The sequence below is a fragment of the Hippopotamus amphibius genome, chromosome 12 (genome assembly GCF_030028045.1).
Source record: "Hippopotamus amphibius kiboko isolate mHipAmp2 chromosome 12, mHipAmp2.hap2, whole genome shotgun sequence".
Lineage (NCBI taxonomy): Eukaryota > Metazoa > Chordata > Mammalia > Artiodactyla > Hippopotamidae > Hippopotamus > Hippopotamus amphibius.
The window spans coordinates 59,972,802-59,990,273 of record NC_080197.1 but is presented as its reverse complement, the minus strand read 5'-3'; the positions used below and the strand labels follow the sequence as shown (position 1 = coordinate 59,990,273).

Here is a 17,472-nt window from a genome sequence, read left to right as displayed (position 1 = left end):
ACAACATGCTTATAATATGGTACAATATATAGTTAAAGCCTTGAAAGTGGTTATAGATGTAAATATCATAAGATCAGAGGGAGAGATCTTCGGTCAGTATATACTATGAGGATGCTGTGGAAAAGCAAAATTTAATTTGGAAAATAAGGGATGGGTAGGTTTTCAGGGAATCGATATGAAGGGTTGATATATACAAAAAGAAAGCATAGACATGTGAAAGCAAATGCATATGTATAGACAGGAGGCAGGAGGCACTATAAGTTTTGTGTCAGAAGTCTCTGCTTGAACACTCAAGGGCTAAAGCAGGTAGAGATCCAGCCAGCAGAGTCCCAGGGAGGTGTATGGACTTATGCATCTCTTGTCTAAACCTATGAAACATGGAAACAATGGGTAATTACCAGATAGAATATTCCATTTGGCTGGTGGAGGGGGGATGGGGAAGACAGTCACAAAGCACCTGAAACTGGACAATTTCCTCTCCAAGTTTGCTTGTGAAACCTTGCCTCTGTCTCCATCTCGAACACGACTGCTAAAGTCCAAAATCCAAGCCACCATCTATCCCTTGCGTGAATGACTGCAATAGCTTCCTTACGAGCTTAGTGAATCCATTCCTTCCTTTCTTAAATTTGGTCTACGTGCTCCAGCCACAAACTTTATCAGTCTCTTGCTGAAAAGTATTCAACGGGTTTCTTATCACCCTTACCATGAAGACTCACCTTTACAGCCCCATCCACGTCCGCTTCCCAGTCACTCTGCTCTAGCCATGCTGGCCTTCTAATACCAAGAATACACCCTTCTCCCTCTCTCTTTGGAACCTTTGCACATGCAGCTCCCTACATCTCAAAAGTTTGTTTCTTGTGTCCTCTTTACCTCATTAACCATCCTTCAAATGTGACTTCCTCATGGCAGCCTCCCCTGACTGTCCTGCCAAATATTAGATACGTCTCCTCTATGCTGTATATACTTCTGTGAAATATAGTTCCATGATTTGCAATCACAAATGCAGGTGATTATTTGATTAAAGTTTATTTGCCCTAATAGAATTTAAATCCTTGCATACAAGGTGTGTGCCTGTTACACACAACACAGACTCTTTAGCAGTTAACGTGGTGTCTGGATCATAGCAGGTACTCAACAAATATTTGTTGATCACCGAATGAATGAAGGGACAAAACCAAAAGAGAAAGGTGAAATGCAGAGTCAAGTGGATTGCAACCAAAGTTAAATGATGAGGAGGTTTGAAGCAGATGGAAAAGCAACTCTGGAAGAATTCCCTGAGTCAGACAGGGTTCAGATGCGAGCAGTGGCTTTTGGTGCGATGCCCGTGGAAGGCCCCTGGCATGAGCATTCTGAGAGGAGCTGACAAGGCTCACATGTCACAGACAGTTTGAGAGTCATCTGGGAAACTGTGCTCAGCTTGAATCCAGATCTGAAGCAAACTGTTCTCAAAAGGATGGTTTCAAATGTGAGCCCGAAAAGGTAAAAGGCTTGGAGAAGATGGTAAGGCCCTTAAAAAACAGACTTAAGGGTCTGGGTCCCATCTGTGTGTAGTATTAAGGCACCATGACTGTTTAAGAAAGGGGCAATCTGATCTAAATAGTATGTTAGGAAGACTGACCTGACAGTTGTGAACAGTACAGACTGTAGAGAGAGACCCCACTTTGGGGAACTTTGCAAAAGTTCAGAAACAAGCTGAAAAGAGCCTGTCCTAGAGTGACAGAAGTACATACATAAAAGAAGGGGAAAACACAAGCATCATTTTGAGGGATGACTCAATAGGACCTAAAATTTACTTCCTATATGACAGTGGGTAAGAGTCCAGGCCTCAGAATCAGATCACTCTGGGTTCAAGTCTTAGCTCCATCACGTACCAGCTATGCTACTCTGGGCCAGCTCAGTTTCCTTATCTGTATAATGGAGCAACATCTGTACCTACATCAGAGAATTCCTGGGAAGAATCAATAAAAATAAAAATAAACTGCTTAACACAATGCCTAGCAACAGTAAACTAAATCAACATCGACTGTTATTTCAGGCTAGACGGGAGAAGGGGCACAGTGATGGCATGCCAGGGAATTTATTTTGGGGGGCTTGTCTTCATGTCACAAGAAGACAGTCACCTATATTGAAGAGTTAACTCCTGTCCTGGCTTCTGCCTAATCTTCTTTATAACACATTTGCCTTTCTGGCTTCTGATATGGATTCACGCCAAACACAGGCTCTGCTGACTCTTTCAGGGACCTTATTCTTCAAGCTGCTTGAGCCATTTCTAAGCTTAAGCTTTCAACATTTATTTCCAACTTGTCCTCGTACTCTAATGCCGCCCCCTAGAAGCAATCCTGGCTACAAAACCTGGAGTCCAAAAACCCTCTGTAGCTAAATACACTACTTCTCTCTTCCTGAGAAATGTCAGAAAGATTATGCTGAAAGCAAGTGCAATGTTAAACTCGGTTTTGAAGAGTTAACAGAGAGTGATTTTTTTTTCTCCAAGGATAGGTAATAGCATCAGATTCTGAAATTAAGCACAGCAGGAAGAAAAAGCCTGCATAGATTTCACAGAGTATCACAGGCCTCTGCAATAAAGCACTTAAAAATGCCTTGTATTGCTAATTCTTTACACAATTCTCCTTTTATTTCCAAAGCAGTATGCGGGGCTTGAGCCACGAGACGCGCATTGATGTTAACATTACACCGCTTGAATTAGAGCCATTTTTCTACTGAAACTCCTGTTAGGTTTAGAATTACTTTTTACCGTTTTCTCCCCCAATACATTTTTCAGCCTGACTTTCGAGATCAAATGAATGGTTGCCTCTTCTAACAATGCTGAACCCACCTTTGCAGTCATTACCTTAGCAAGCATCCTTCCTCTCAAGATGACAATAACCAGGCTTTGAGTTATATGGGAAACCTGCTTGCTAAAGGTCGCGGATCACCGGTCACTCTGGGAATTCTAAGTGAAGGAAGGCAACTCTCTTCTTCGTCTGCTTTCAATTTCCCACCTCCCCCCCACCCCCACCCTGCCCCCAGCCCCAAGTCACACTGCATTCATGGATTGAACTCTTCGGCAAATTCTTTTCAATAGCTAATATCTGCAAGGCACTGTGCTAGGCATCACGGTGGATTTTCAACACAGTAAAATGAAAGTGACATGAACAGCAAAGCACTGCCTGGTGGCTGGCAAACAATCAGATGGACAGTCTACTAAATGCCAAATAGGCTAAGAACTTGCAGTTTTATGAAGATTTGCTATTTTCACAATCACCAATCTATTGGTTAGCATTTGTAAAGATTTCTTTTTCTCTTTTTACAAGACATGTTGTACTGTTTAAAAGCTTTCTTTTCCAGCCCATGTGGAAACCCGGTCATTTATTCAATAAATATTTATTAAGTACTATGATCATTTGGAGAACAAAACAGACTCAGTCCCTATCCTCATGTAGTAATTGCTGCTCCCAAGATAATACACACAGACAGCAGCCTGATGATTTGATCCCATACAAACCTCAGGTTTGCTTCTGCATTGTTTATTTGTTTATATGAAGGCACTCTCCTGTAAGGATCATATTAGTCTAATTACAAACTTGTCCTTGTCTGATCTCACTAGGATTCCTTTCTCGCATACTCCTCCATTTCTTTAACCACAATAATCATAATCAAGCTATTCTAATGTATTCTCCTCATATTGCTCTCTCCATCTGTTTTTATTCATTTGTTAAGCAAAGGTCTTTAAGCACCTACTATGTTCCAGACACTGTTCTAAATATTTGGGATATGGAACTGAATAAATAAATCAACCCTGGTCTTCAGTTTACTTAACCACCTGTCCTTGAAAAGAAAGATCTTTTCAAGCCTGGAATGCACATAACTGCCACCCTTCCCCCACCCCAACCCACTTTGCATCAGGTCTCCTCACTGTTGACCTTAAGCATGTTAGCATTCTATATACTCCAATTTACTTATGTTCTTTAAATTTTATTTCAAAACTCCTAAAACCAAATCACCAAAAAAGTCTTTCCAGCAATCCAACAATCACCTATGCTTTACCATGGCACTGCCACCACTCTTTGAGCATCTCACTTTACCTCCATAGGCCATATATATAACTTACTACCAAACTAAATCAATAAAAAGTTTTTACCACTGGTTCTCAAACTTGTACGTGCAAAAGAATCGCTAGTCACACTTGCTAAAAATTCAGGGTTACAGGGCTTCAACCACAGAGGTTCAGGTTCCCTACATCTGAGGGGGTGGGGGGCCAGAAAGGTAGATTTTCAAAAATATCCCGGGTGGTTTTCAGCGAGGTGACTGGGTTATCACCTTTGAGACAGTGTTCTATAAATTCCTTTGATGTCAGTTTTTATGTAGTAAGAATCTCTGCTTCAAGTCAGAAAATATGTCCTGTTAAGTATAACTTAAGCAACATCTACCTGTGTGTTCGATACATACTCTCTTGGTTAATAAATGGGTCAGTGGGTACTTGATCATAGTAAGTGATGTTTAGAAATTACTTTACAGCTCAAGCATCACTTTTTCAGTGATCACGTCTCACCTGCCCCTACTATCCCGTTAGCAGACAGGCAGGCATTAGGGCTCCCACTTCATGGATGGGAACCCCACACCAGCATCTTGGCCACAGTATGATGAGAAAGTACAAGTGGTTGAGTCAAAAAGACTGAAATCTAGGCAGAGGTTCTCCTGTTAACCAGCTGAGGAAAATGAGTGAGCACCTGACCCCTTGGAATTTGGCCACCTGTGAAAAGGGGATCATTGCCAACTACTCTGTGGGCTGTGAGGATTAACTGGGATTATCCATGTAAAGCACCTAGCACGTGCCTGGCACATGGTCGAGGCTCAACCGCTGTTAGTTTCTCCACCTCCCTATCATTCAGGGCTGCCTTGAATTGGAATGAAGCTCAGTCTGCAAGACAAGTTGGCTCAGCAATCACTGTCTCTTTGGCCGCCTTGTTGCAGGCACTGTGATTGTGCTAGAAATACAACACTGTGCCCTCAAGGAGCTTACCTTCCAAATATTTGTCACCTATGACTACACCCTTTCGAATCTGGCAGCAGTGTACTTAGCAAGCTCTCCACGTCTCACTTCATCTGGTGAGATTAACTCAATGCACAGTGGTGATGGTGCCAGAAAGAGAAAGACCATGTGGGAAGAGAAAGGTTAAGAAAAGTCCAATAAGCAGTGACAGATGAAGGGAGGCATGTTCGCAGGGCTGATGAGGTCCCTAGAAATAAATAGCAAGCCCATTAACTTTCTTTGCAAACTTAAAGATCTGTTTGGTTGGTTGGTTAGTGTGTGTTAAAACGATCACTTTATTTCCTGATTTAATGTAGAAAAGGCACTGCTATTCTGCTGGTAGTAAAGGTACGGTGGAGATGAGGCTGAGAAAGCGAAGTATGAAAAGTCAAGACAGAGTTATAAGAAATGGTACGCACTTGTTCCAAAGCAGCTCCCAGTACAAGAGTAAAGTAATGAGACGGACTCTGCAGACACATGTGAAAGTCTCCCAATACTGCACAGTGACACTGAGCATCGCCAGAACGTAAACTCAAACCCCAGTCAAACAACTTCAGCTTTTAGCAGCCATGAACTGCACCAGGGAATCCTAGCAGACACCGACTGGAGGCGAGGCCCTAACCCAGGATGGGGATGGACCAGCAGCAGCAGAGGCTACAACGCCCGGCTCAGCAGAGAGCCTCTCCAAATGCTCAGTTTGTCAACCTTTTTAACTAGTGACACTGAAGCAACCAGCACTCAGTACTTGGGGAAAGCTATGCCAAAAGCCTCACAGTAAGCAGTCCTTATCCTGGGCATAGATTCCCTAGAGGGGGCACTTGTCTGAGGAATGTGTCAAAAATTAGCTCTCTCTTCCTGCCTCCCATCCTCCTTGGATTCTGAAGTTGTCCCGGTGCCAGTTTCCCACAGTACAATACACAGAACCACCTAAAAAGCAGGGACAAAATACCAGTGGCCTCACATATCCCAACATGCTCAGTTACTGTCTTCCATCCCCCAAATGGTCCCCAGGACACACAGAAGGATCGCCACCTCCCCACCCCCCATGACATTACTGAGAGCCACGTCCTCCCTCGCAACAGCCCCACCCCCCACACTGGCCCAAAAAAATAGCAACAACTCAATTCTCAGTCCAATAACGTCTTTTCTCAGATGTTGTTCTCCCAGTGGGTAGAAGAATGAACTGCTGCAAGGCCACCAGCTCCTCTACAGTTTCTTTTAATTTAAAGTTACAACAGGAGGAAAGAAAAGAGACTTTCTATTAAGGGACAACTCCCTGAAGGGTCTCTTCGCTGACAATCGAAGGACTGCTCATGGCAGTGATCAAATCTAACGCAACAAAGTGCTGGTGGCTCTGTGACTCATCACAGCAGGAGCGCGCGCTGAGGGCCACTTGAGTTCAGTGCTTTGTGCCGCACGGCAAGTTGGTTTAGGAACAGTAACATAGGGGAGCAAAGACTCGCAAGGTGTTTGAGGCTCAAGATAAAATGCAGACTTACAGTGCAAGTTGCTTCTCAACTGAATAGGAAGCCTAGAGAGGTAAGGAAATGAAGAGACTGTTCTGTCTACCTCACGCTTTAGGGCAAATTACCTGAAGATGGTCAAGGTCAGTTGATCTATCTGTTGTACTGTTTACAGCCTCATAAAAATAAGGACTGAAGCATGAGACCTAAAGTGAGCTATTTTGAAAAGGCAAACATTAAGGATGTTTGGTTGCATAAACAATACCTCTAATTACATGAACTACCTACCGTTTAAATATATTTACAATCACCTGATATAATTCACCTATACCTCTCAATTGCATTTTATGAGTACATTAAAAAGAGAGAAATATATGCTGAGCGCTTCCTCTGTACCATGCGTGGTACTATGGATTTATATATAATCTCATATAACCTCACTTAATCTTGACTAGCACTCTGTGAGGTGACACAATCATTATTCTCATTTTACAATGGAGGAAAACAAAGCATCAGAACTCAAAGAAATCGCCAGGTCTTTTTTTCAGTGGCAGGTCCGCTCAGCCAGAGCGAGTGCTCAGGGCTATACTTCCAAACTACAACTACACCACTCAGATATCCTGTGACGAGAATATAATGGACTCAGTGTCCCACGGCTGCCCCTCCCTGTCTTCAGTATCATTGGTGCTCCAAGGCCCTGCTTCCAGGGGGCTGCTCCTAGCCAAGGACTGAGCACAATGGGGACCGTGAATGCAGGCCATTCCACTGAGACAGAGGGCTCCTCCAATGGCTGCCTCGCATCCCCCAAGCCAAACCCTTTTCAGACTGCACTACAGTCAAGCTTCTTCCTACTCAATCCTCTTTCCTTCCCTCCCTCCTTGCATAGGTATCAAACCTGGATCATGGCTAAAAGGCTCTCCCAGTTTTCCCCTGTGCCCTCCCCTCAAAAACGTGTTACGTGTCTAACCCCATCTTGGTGTCTGCTTCTTCATGGACCCAAATTAATGCAATCGCCAAGTCATTTATTTGCTTTTTTTTTTTTTTAAACCTTTTCTTTATCTTTGGTCAGTTGTACTTACAGAGAAATTTTCTGAATCATTGGGAAAAGGAAACCACCACTAAGTTTTCCGTATTACTGTACATCATCTTCAAATAGGCAATGGTACACTGATTGTACCTTTCTCCTCGTACCCAATTTAAACAAACAAAGCTATGAGGTTCTCTTTGAAGGAACTGTTAACTCTATAGGGCAAAACGTTGCAAAGTCAGACTTATTTCTTTTTCCAAGTGGAATTTCTCTCTATCTATATGTGCTAAACTTAGTATAATCCAGAGGTAGATGACTCTCAGTGCATAACATCACAATAAATTTTCACTAGTTTATATCTATAACAAGAAATCAAAAATTATAACAAGAGAGATCTATAGTCAGGTCCTAAAGTTTTTGTTCCTTTCACTGAAGGAACATTTATATGAATAAAAGATAGAATTCACACTTGCACCAAATACAGCATCTTAATAAAACCACATTGTCGGAGATCATACATAGATGTTAACTGAATCACCATTTTAAAGTGTTGATCTCAGCCTCAAGAAAGTGATATATTTTTCTTCTTGGACTCAAATAAGTTCAAAGCAAGTACAAAATGAAGTTTCAAACATTACTAATGATCAAAATCTAGACAACTGAAGGGAGAGGAGTGTAGCTAACATTACCGAGCACCTAGTTAATGAGCGACCCTATGCTAGGAACCTGATATACAATATCTAGTGTAATCTGTGCAATATCCCTAAAAGAAAAGGATTATAAACTCCAGCTTTAGAGGTTAAGAAAAGGGGCAGAGCACTGAATGTTCAGAACTCCAACTGAAGTCTTGGAAGAATTATAAATAGACCTAGAGTGAAAAGCTCCAAAAGCTAGTGGCATGGCTTCTTTTGCCTCCTGGGTCCCTCCTGAATTCCCTACCTCCCAGACTTGAATTGGTGCTGCAGTGACAAGGCAGTGCCTGAGTTTTCAGCGAAGGCCAAGCAGAGGTCATCCCTTTGACTGCTGCACTATCTGTACCCTTTGGACATGGGGTAGCATAGAATCACAAAGTAACTGAATGACAGGTAATCAAGCATAAAAGATATAAATAATCAGGTGGGTTTTTTTTTTTAACTTATAATGAACTTTCAGCAATAAAGAATGAATGGACCCCTACCTGTAGAATTCAGTACCAACACCGTCACCACCACTGCCACTTCCTGGAGATGCTTTTGTTTTTCAGGGTGTTTTTAAAGAACGGTTATTTCATGTAATCTTTAAATGCATTCATTTTCCCCCTAATTTTATCAATATGCTCCCCCACTGAATGTCATCCTTACTCAAAAGCAGAGTAATTACTTCCCTGTAAGGTATGCTTTGAGTGGTACAACAAAAAATCCCTATGTTTACAAGTATTTCTTCCTGGCAGCTTCACTTGACACTCTACGTCTTTCTCTAAGGAATTAGATGGTCATAGTAAACTGCAATAATAATAATAACTTTTAGTTAGAGAATTAAACTATAATAAACTATTATCACCTTTGAGTTCACTGGTTTATGAGCCAGAGGTTAAACTGGGCAAATGGGGCAAGAAATTCAGAAGAGTCCATGAAAGCAAACTGGGTAGTAATCAAGGGCCCATTCTAAAGTTCAGGCCCTGATCAGGAGCGCATTCAAAAGCACCCATACAGGCAGCTAAAGGGGTACGGGTGCAGAGGAAACAACCCAAAAACCATACTCCCTTTTTTTAAAAAAACAAGAACACTGAATGCAGCAAAGTTTATTAAAAAGTCCCATGGAAACGTCCCAATATGGCCCAGCTGTAAGTGCCTAAAAGTGCCTGAATGTCTGCCCTGCTACTGAGCCCTAAGTGCTCCATTTCTCTTCCTTTAAATATAAAAATTCATTATTTTTAAGTAAAAGGTTACATCCTGGCTTCACAGTCTTAAAAACTTCATTTTACTCTTCCATTAAGAGCAACTTTACATGCAAATGAACTGTTGGTTTAACTGAAGATCGTTAAATTACATCTCTCCATCTAAAATCCTTCTTCTAAATGTTAGGTATGAGTGATTATTTATGTTATATCACACATGGAAAATAAACAACAAAGACTCCACTCACATTTGAGAATCATTTACCATCCCCACTCCCTAAGCACGCTCAAATGGGAAACGGAATAACAAGACTGATCATAATTGGATTAAGAACTATAATTCTTTAATTCATTCATCAAATTGAGGCATTTGGAACAGTTTATTTACAGAGTTGTTTAGACAGTTTTGTGTGGTGTTTTTTAAGATAAACCAAAATGCCTTTCTGAAAGAAGTTTCAGATCCCAAATCATTAACATATGAAAACCAAATGTAGACAATTTACAAATGGGTGTTGTAAAACAATGTTTGGAACAAAATTGGACTTTTATTTTATTAACTATCTACAAATCTCAGCTCAGGGTATAGTTTATTTGAAACAGCCAAGCACTTTCTTCGCCTTTAAAATAAAACTACGTTTCTTGGGTTAAAAAACTGTGACGAGTATGTGAGGGAATGCATTGACTTCAGGCCTAGACAAATAAGTTTTCCAGGTTACTCTCAAAACTCTAATTATAGCATTCTCTACCACTAGAGGTGATCAGATATTGGGTGAATCATCCAGGTTACGCCAATCAATCACATCCAACAATTTTACCTGCTGGAAATCTAAATAGTGTTCAACATTAGAACTCCAAGTTATTTGAAATCCAGTGTATTTTAGATTAGTAAGAACATGTTTTATCCGGCCCTGCATATTACATTTTTTATAGAATCTAGACATACCTTCAAAACAATGATTGCCTATTACTCAACAAAGGGATAAAGCTTTTACAAAGATGGTATATTCTTTGAAGCATTATATCATATTTTTCATTTGCTTTAGATGAGAAAAAAACTCACTAAGCATTCAAATTCTTTTAACTGGAAAATGAAATTTTAAACTCTTCCTACAGCTTCTGCCTTACGCCCAAAAAGGACCCCCAAAAAAACCCAAAAAACAAAAAAAAGAAGCCATACCTGAGTATAAACTTCACTCTTATTATTTACTGTTTACTCCATATACGCCACAGATAGCATCTTTACAAGCGTATATTCATTTTTTTTCCTCTACAAAACCATGTGTCAGTCTAAACAGGATGTGCATTTACATGTATGGAACTAAGTTAACTTGAAATAACCACTGGATCTCCAATGCCTGGTTATTTACCAAATAAGTTTGAGAGTTTTGAATCCTGTATGCCATTCAACCAGAACTGTTTAATCTCAACAACAAAACTGCCTAGGGTTTCTGTATTAAGAGTTGAAGTTCTTTTTTCCTGTATTAAGAGTACTCTTTCAAGTCTATATCAGATTGATCCAATATTGCCCATTCAAAAAGGCTACAAAAAGAGATTTTTTAAAATCCACAAGCAAACAAAAACTCTGTTATTTCTTCATGTACAAGGTTGCTAGAAGACCACTGGAAAGAAAGAGAAAAAAAAAAGAAAGAATTTCAAGCGAGTATGCGACTATATAATTAACACAAATAACTAAATAATTATGCACATCCCTTCCCACCCCCACAATTAAATGTTTTTAAACAACTCATGTGATGAAAGATCTACCTTTTAGGCAAACAAAAGCAATCCCTACCAGTTTGAGGATTTAACTGATGCTGTATTGCATCAGTTTTAAGTGATGCTTATGATTTTTATCTTGTATACTTCTGAGGAATAAACAGTTGATGACATAATCTGCAGGAGAACTTTACACAATGCCTAAGAGAACTTTCAGTGTAAGTACTTATGATTTTAAATCATTGTGGCTGAATTTATCTAGGCTTCAGCCTCAGAGCTATATTTAAATCAGGAAGAAGCACCCCCAGAAACTCTGTCCCATGTATCTGCATTTGAAACCAGACTCCTTCCCTATCAGAGCTAATAGCAGTTCACGTACAGCTGAATTCCTTCAAAATTAGACACATCAAAATTTAGCAGTTCTGTAAAGGCTCTAAGAAATCGTCCTCCTTCTAAATGCTATAAAAGTCAAACTTAAAAAACATTTCCGTATACTTTAAAACCATCTGGCCCTTAACCTAATCACTTTTGGCAATCAAGCCTCACTCCTGTAATCCTGATCAAAAACTCAGCTTGGGTTTGTCTGATGGAAATGTCCATTGCCTACAAATCTCCCACGCACCTACTTGATTGGCCTGTTTTGTTTTTGTGGGGTTTGTTGGGTTTTTTTTGTTTTTTTGTTTAAGGATACTAGGGGCCATTATTTACGAACAGCAAGGAAACGAATCACTCTGTCTAGTCCCTTTGCAGATTCCCACACTTATTACCCAAAATCCCACAGATCTCCCTCGGTCTTGCCCTTGACTAAAGAACTGCGCTGGGCCTAAAAGGCAGTCCCTGGGGAAATCGGCTCATGCCTTTCTTGACGAACTACTTTGGATGTCTGGATACTGTGAGGATCCCAACTGGGTGAGAACAAATCCCTAAACTTTTCTCAAGAAGTACAGCTGACTGCCACCCAGAGTGCCTGGGCTGGCTGACACTGAGAATATCGTTGTGCATTTTCACAGAATTCCTCATTTTGACCCGCTTTAAGTGAGAAAGGAAGACATCAAAATGAATCCACATTCACCACACTCTGCACTGGGTCACAGAGGCCAACGTCTTTAGATATTTCACCAGGGTCCATCTATTTATTAACAGATTCGCTTTGCAACGTGTAAGAAAAATGACTATTAAAATATGTAAACAGTGCTTGGTGTGCACCCGACGCCAGCAGATCGATGAGCAACAAACTGCTGCTATCAAACGCAAACATTTCCAAATCCAATTTGATTCCAACTCGCATAACCTCTTTTCCTGGCTTATTACTGTAGCCCAAAAGTGCAAGCGAGATCTCCCAAACCCGCGCTTAAAGCGACACAACACGTGAGCGCTCTCCACTTCGTACACGGGGTGGGGTGGGGAAAAAGTAGTTGCAATTAAAAATCTAAGCTTCCGGTGTCTGAAATCCCTAGAATCCTGAAGGATGAGACTCGTTTCCGAAATTCCGGGGGGGGGGGGGGGGGAAGGGCAGAAAGCGAAACAAAAAGACGAACAGGGGGAGCACTCAGGTTGTGGGGTGGGCCGGGGGTCGCGCTTCTGTTCCTGGGAAGGGTCAGGACCCCCGGGCAACTTTGAGAGGCTGACGTTCGGCGCTGGCCGAGATGCACGGACGAGCCTAGGATGTTCCCTGCGCTCCTGCCCTCCCGGCTCATCCCCACGTCCACCGCCACCACTTGCAAAACAATACCGGCAACAGCACGCAGGCTACCCGAGCGAAATATAAAGTTATCCCATTTCCTGACCTGGGGCCAAGCCCGCACGCCAGGGTCCCCGCGGACGGCCGCCCCCCGAGGGGGGCCGGGGCCGCTGCCAGCCTCCAGCCGCCTCCCGCCTCCCCTCGCCCCCACCGCGTCCCCCTCCCTCTGTACTTGAGGAAACTCCGGCGGCGGCCCCCTCCCTCCTCCGCCGGCTCTCCAGCTGGAGCCGCGAACGAGTGCGGAGCGGCGGGCTCGGCGGGCGGCAGAGGGGCGCTCTGCGCCTTGGAGGGCTGCCCACAACCACGTCGGGACGACAACAAAGTTAAAACGCGGCGATCCACGCACCTTACCGGCTCTCCTCAACGTCCTCTCGGGCGTGGGATGCAAAGTGGCACAGCGGCGGGCTGGGGGCCCCCGGGAGGAGACTGGAGATGGGTTTGGTGGCTCGCCTTTTTCACTCTGTGTGTGTGTGTGTGTGTCTCTGGCTCTGTGGTGTGTGTGTATCTGTGTGTGTCTGTGTGTGTGTGCGCGCGCGCGCGCGCGTCCCTCTCCCCCCGTCGCTCGCTCGCTCGCTCGCTCGCTCGCGCTCCCCGGGTAGCTCTCAAGGACGAGGTGAAATCCCTTTGCTGGTCATGAGGCGGCTTCAGAGACAAACAACACAATGCGAGTGCAAATAACAAAAGACAAAAAAAGACAGTCGGAACAATGGGGGAGGCGAGGGCAGCGCACCCGCCGCCGGTCAGCGCGGCCCGGCGCCCGCCCCGGGGGGAGCGGCGGGGGCGGGCGCGGGGGCGGCGCCGGGGGCTCGCGCTGCCTCCGGGTCCCCCCCGGGCTCCCGCACACCCACCCTGACCCCCTCGCTGCCGCTCGCCGCCCGGCCGCCCTCTCTGTCCATCCGAAGGGAAGGCGCCCCGGAGTTGGCGTCCCCGTCTGCTGCAGAGTAACTAGATTGTAAATAACGCCGCGATGGCCCACACCGCGCAGGAAGGTTTCAAAAACAAAAACAAAACCCAAAAACAACACAATCCGCCCTCCCCGTCAAGGAGCGATACAATGAAATGGCAGGAGGGGAAGGAGGCAGGGGGAAGGGGACTCTCTCTAGATCTCGATGGAGCTCGCGTCTATAAATACGCATTCATGTTCGGTCAAGTCCCCTTTGTCAACTTCTTCCCTGCGCTGGAACCTCACCCGCTGTCCCGTGACCATTACCTGGGCCCCTTCGCGCCCCCCACCCCCGTTCGCACGCGGCGAAGCCGGCGCGGAGGGCGCGCGTGGGGGTCTGCGGGTGTCCGCGGAACCTTCCGGGAGGCGAGCGGCCGTCCGCCCAGCGCCAGGGCTGGAGCGGCGAGAGGTTGGGTTTTTAAAGCGACCACTGCCTCCCCGAGAGCCGCTGGTGCGACCGCGGGTCCCCGCCGCCGGCACTTGGCGCCCACCTACTCCTTGGCGGGTGGGGAGGGGGGAGAAAAGTTTTGAGGAGCTCTCATCTCTGCCTCCGGGGTGGCTGAACTGGTTTTGTCTCGTGGGGGTGAAGCCAGACACCCCAATGCCCAAGAACCGGGGGAATGATGTGTAGGGCTCGAAACCGGCTCGGCGCTGGGCTTCGACTCCTCGGTCTGCGACCGTGGAGACGGCGCAGGAAGGCGAGAGCGAGCCCCTCGGAGTGGCTTCCCCCTCGAAGGAAACTCCGTAGGTAAATGCCCCGAGCAGAAGCTGCGGGGCTGATTTGTGTGTGCTCTGACAGCTCCCGGGCTGCTCCGGCGCTTATCTCTACCAATCTCACTTTCATTGACTTAAAACAGCTGCCGGTTTGCCAGCGGGGAAAAAATGCTATTCAATCTCAAAACTAGGGTGGAGCGGGGAATCCTGACCCATCTTCCCAGATCTGGTGTCCAGAAAGGGGCAGGGAGGGAGGCGTCTCGAGGGAGGCAACGGGTGTGGAGGAGGGTGGTGGAGGAGAGGACTGAGACACAATACGAGCAACACGTTTCTTTTTCTCGCCGTTCCCTTCCTCTTCTCTAGCTTGATGCTGATTTGCATGTTCCCTCTCGTCTTCTGGGCAATCTTTTTTTTTTCAGGCGCGCATCCATTGACTGAGCCGCGTCCCTCGGCACCCCCAGCATTTCCCAGAGTGCAACAAACACCACGCGGAGATCAATGACCAGTCTGTTTATCCCTCACGCGCCTGGAAGAGCAGGGCACTGAAGGAGCATGGGAGGCAGGCTCAGGGCTTGCCTGTTTGCGATCTCTCGCAGACTTTTTTCTAGCCGATTTCGAAACGGCAGCTAGCAAGCAGAGTTCCTTAATGCACGCAACACATACCAATCACAATATACTCACCTAGAAAAGTGATACATCCTTTCTCCCTCTTTTCACCCTTTGTAGATTTCTCTCTGGAGGTGGATTGCTAATACCTGAGATTTTTGCACTTGTCTCGGGCGGAAACTTTCTGGGGTGTTTGACGATTGATTATTTGGTACCTGCTTTATAAAAATGACTGAACACCTTTCCTTAGAACAGAAGTGAGAAATGCAAATCTTAATAACTCAAGGCAAAAATTTCAAAGTGTGAGCACACTTATTATCCACTCCCATAAAGAAAAGCTTCCTTTTCCACAAATATTTGATAGCATAGAGCCCAGTAATTAAGAGAACAATCAAACAAACTCGAGGCTTTCATGGGGACTCTAAATTATCATCTGCCTAGAATTTATAAGCAGTGTAATCGTTTGCCAACTTGGATATAGCTTTAGATATGGCATTCTAAATGTGTATCCTTAAACAATTTTACTGTGTTTTCTTAAGTATTTAATGAGAGAGACCATGGATAATAATAAGATTCAAATTGCTAGATCAATGTGTCCTCACCAACTGTGTGAAAAAAAATCTCTACATGTGCGCATGAAACATCTTGCCTGTATGTTACTTTTCCTCACATTGATTATATCATGTAAGCTTCAGGTCTGAACCCCTTTCATGATAAGAATATAAGAATTCCTAAGAATGCATCCATAATTTTACTGTACCTTGAATTTAAGTGTAATTTTATTCTAAAGAGTTCTTGCTATACATTAAATGATTTATTCTCATAATAGGTATGTAGTTGCTTTTCACAGTTAGCTATTACTACCTGGTCCTTATATAATGTGCAAGAAGCAAATCAGGCCAACTGCCAAAAACAAAAAAAAAGGCCGCTCACCACCAATTATATGAAAATAAGTAACATTTGACAGGGGACTGTTGTTTACAGTGAACTTTTACTTCCTCTCAGCCCATACTCAGTGAAAATAAAGGGACAGAGTGAGTCCTTCTCCCCTCTCTAGCCAGTGGGTGACAAGCGTGCCTGGGTGGCCTAACCTCACCAAGCAGAGCAGTGCTACCTTCTCAGGGTTTCAGCTTCTCCTGCTTCTTCAGTGTAACAGCTTCTGGGACCAGCAGGCTTTCTACTTGCAGGAGAGAAAAGACTGGGCAGAGGGAAGAAGGGGCAGTCACAAGCTGCCTGGTGAGATATTGGTGAAACTTGAATTACACCAACCTCTTCTTTTTTTTTTTTTTTTTTTTCTCCTACAGGCAGCAGAACTTCCAACCATTTATGGTTATTGAAACCACATGGCCTTAAGGCTAACCCATGATCATTATATAGCAACAGCATGGCTGATAAAAAAAAAAACCTCCAGTGGAATGTTTGTTTGTGTTGGGCTTAAAAAAAATACCCATATTTGAAGCAGAACCAACACATGAAAGATCAGTGTTTCCATTTATCAGGTATTTACTATGTGACAGGCTCTCAGCCAAGTACTTTTTTTATGTATTTGTCCCTACTACTTACCACAAACTTGCAAGAAATGTTACATCCCTGTTTTGCAGATGAGAAATCTAGAGCTCAGAAAGGTTAAATGATTTGCCCAAAATCATACGGCTTCTAAGTGGTTGTGCCGGGTTGCCAGTGCAGACACCTCCAGCTTTCCGCTCTTCCACCACATCTGGGTGCACTGACACTTTACGTTAGGGCCACTTTTTCAGTGAGAAATACAATTTCATTAAATGCCTCCCTGGTGGCAAAGTGGTTAAGAATCTGCCTGCCAGTGCAGGGGACACGGGTTCGATCCCTGGGCCAGGAAGATCCCACATGCCGCGGAGCAACTAAGCCCATTCGCCACAACTACTGAGCCTGTGCTCTAGAGTCCACGAGCCACAACTACTGAAGCCCACGTGCCTAGAGCCCGTGTTCCGCAACAAGGGAAGGCACCACAATTAGAGGCCCGAGCACCACAACGAAGAGTAGCCCCTGCTCACAGCAACTAGAGAAAGCCCGCGTGCAGCAACAAAGACCCAAGGCAGCCAATAAATAAATTTATTTTTTTAAATGCATAGATTTAAAATACCACATTTATACTATGTACAGTCCAGACATGAGCTATGTTGGCATTCTCACTCATGTTGGTTATTAGCTAACTGTAAAATTTCCAAGAGAATCTTAATATGATTATTAAGGTGTATCCATATATATTAAATATAAAAGGTATTTAGCAACATATATGAAATTGTCTTATTTTCCAAGCTAAGCATTATGTATTTTATATATGTATCTATAGGATATAAATAATAATAACAATAGCTAAA

At 44.0% G+C, this 17,472-nt stretch overlaps 1 protein-coding gene across 18 annotated transcripts in view; it reads right to left on the bottom strand.

The window, feature by feature from the left end:
• SOX5 (SRY-box transcription factor 5) overlaps nucleotides 1-16,301 on the bottom strand; it is a 952,888-nt gene extending 936,587 nt beyond the window's left edge. For 11 of the 18 annotated variants that reach the window (XM_057701099.1, XM_057701084.1, XM_057701089.1 and 8 more), the window contains exons 1-2: nucleotides 14,063-14,151; nucleotides 13,199-13,494 (exon numbers count right to left, since the gene is read on the bottom strand). The gene's annotated coding sequence lies outside the window, so the exon portion shown is untranslated. Of the gene's footprint in view, nucleotides 1-13,198; nucleotides 13,495-13,706; nucleotides 13,787-14,062; nucleotides 14,169-16,229 lie in introns of those variants that run through there. The other 7 variants (XM_057701085.1, XM_057701090.1, XM_057701092.1 and 4 more) reach the window with 5 other exon arrangements.
• Between the last annotated feature and the right edge of the window lie 1,171 nt (nucleotides 16,302-17,472).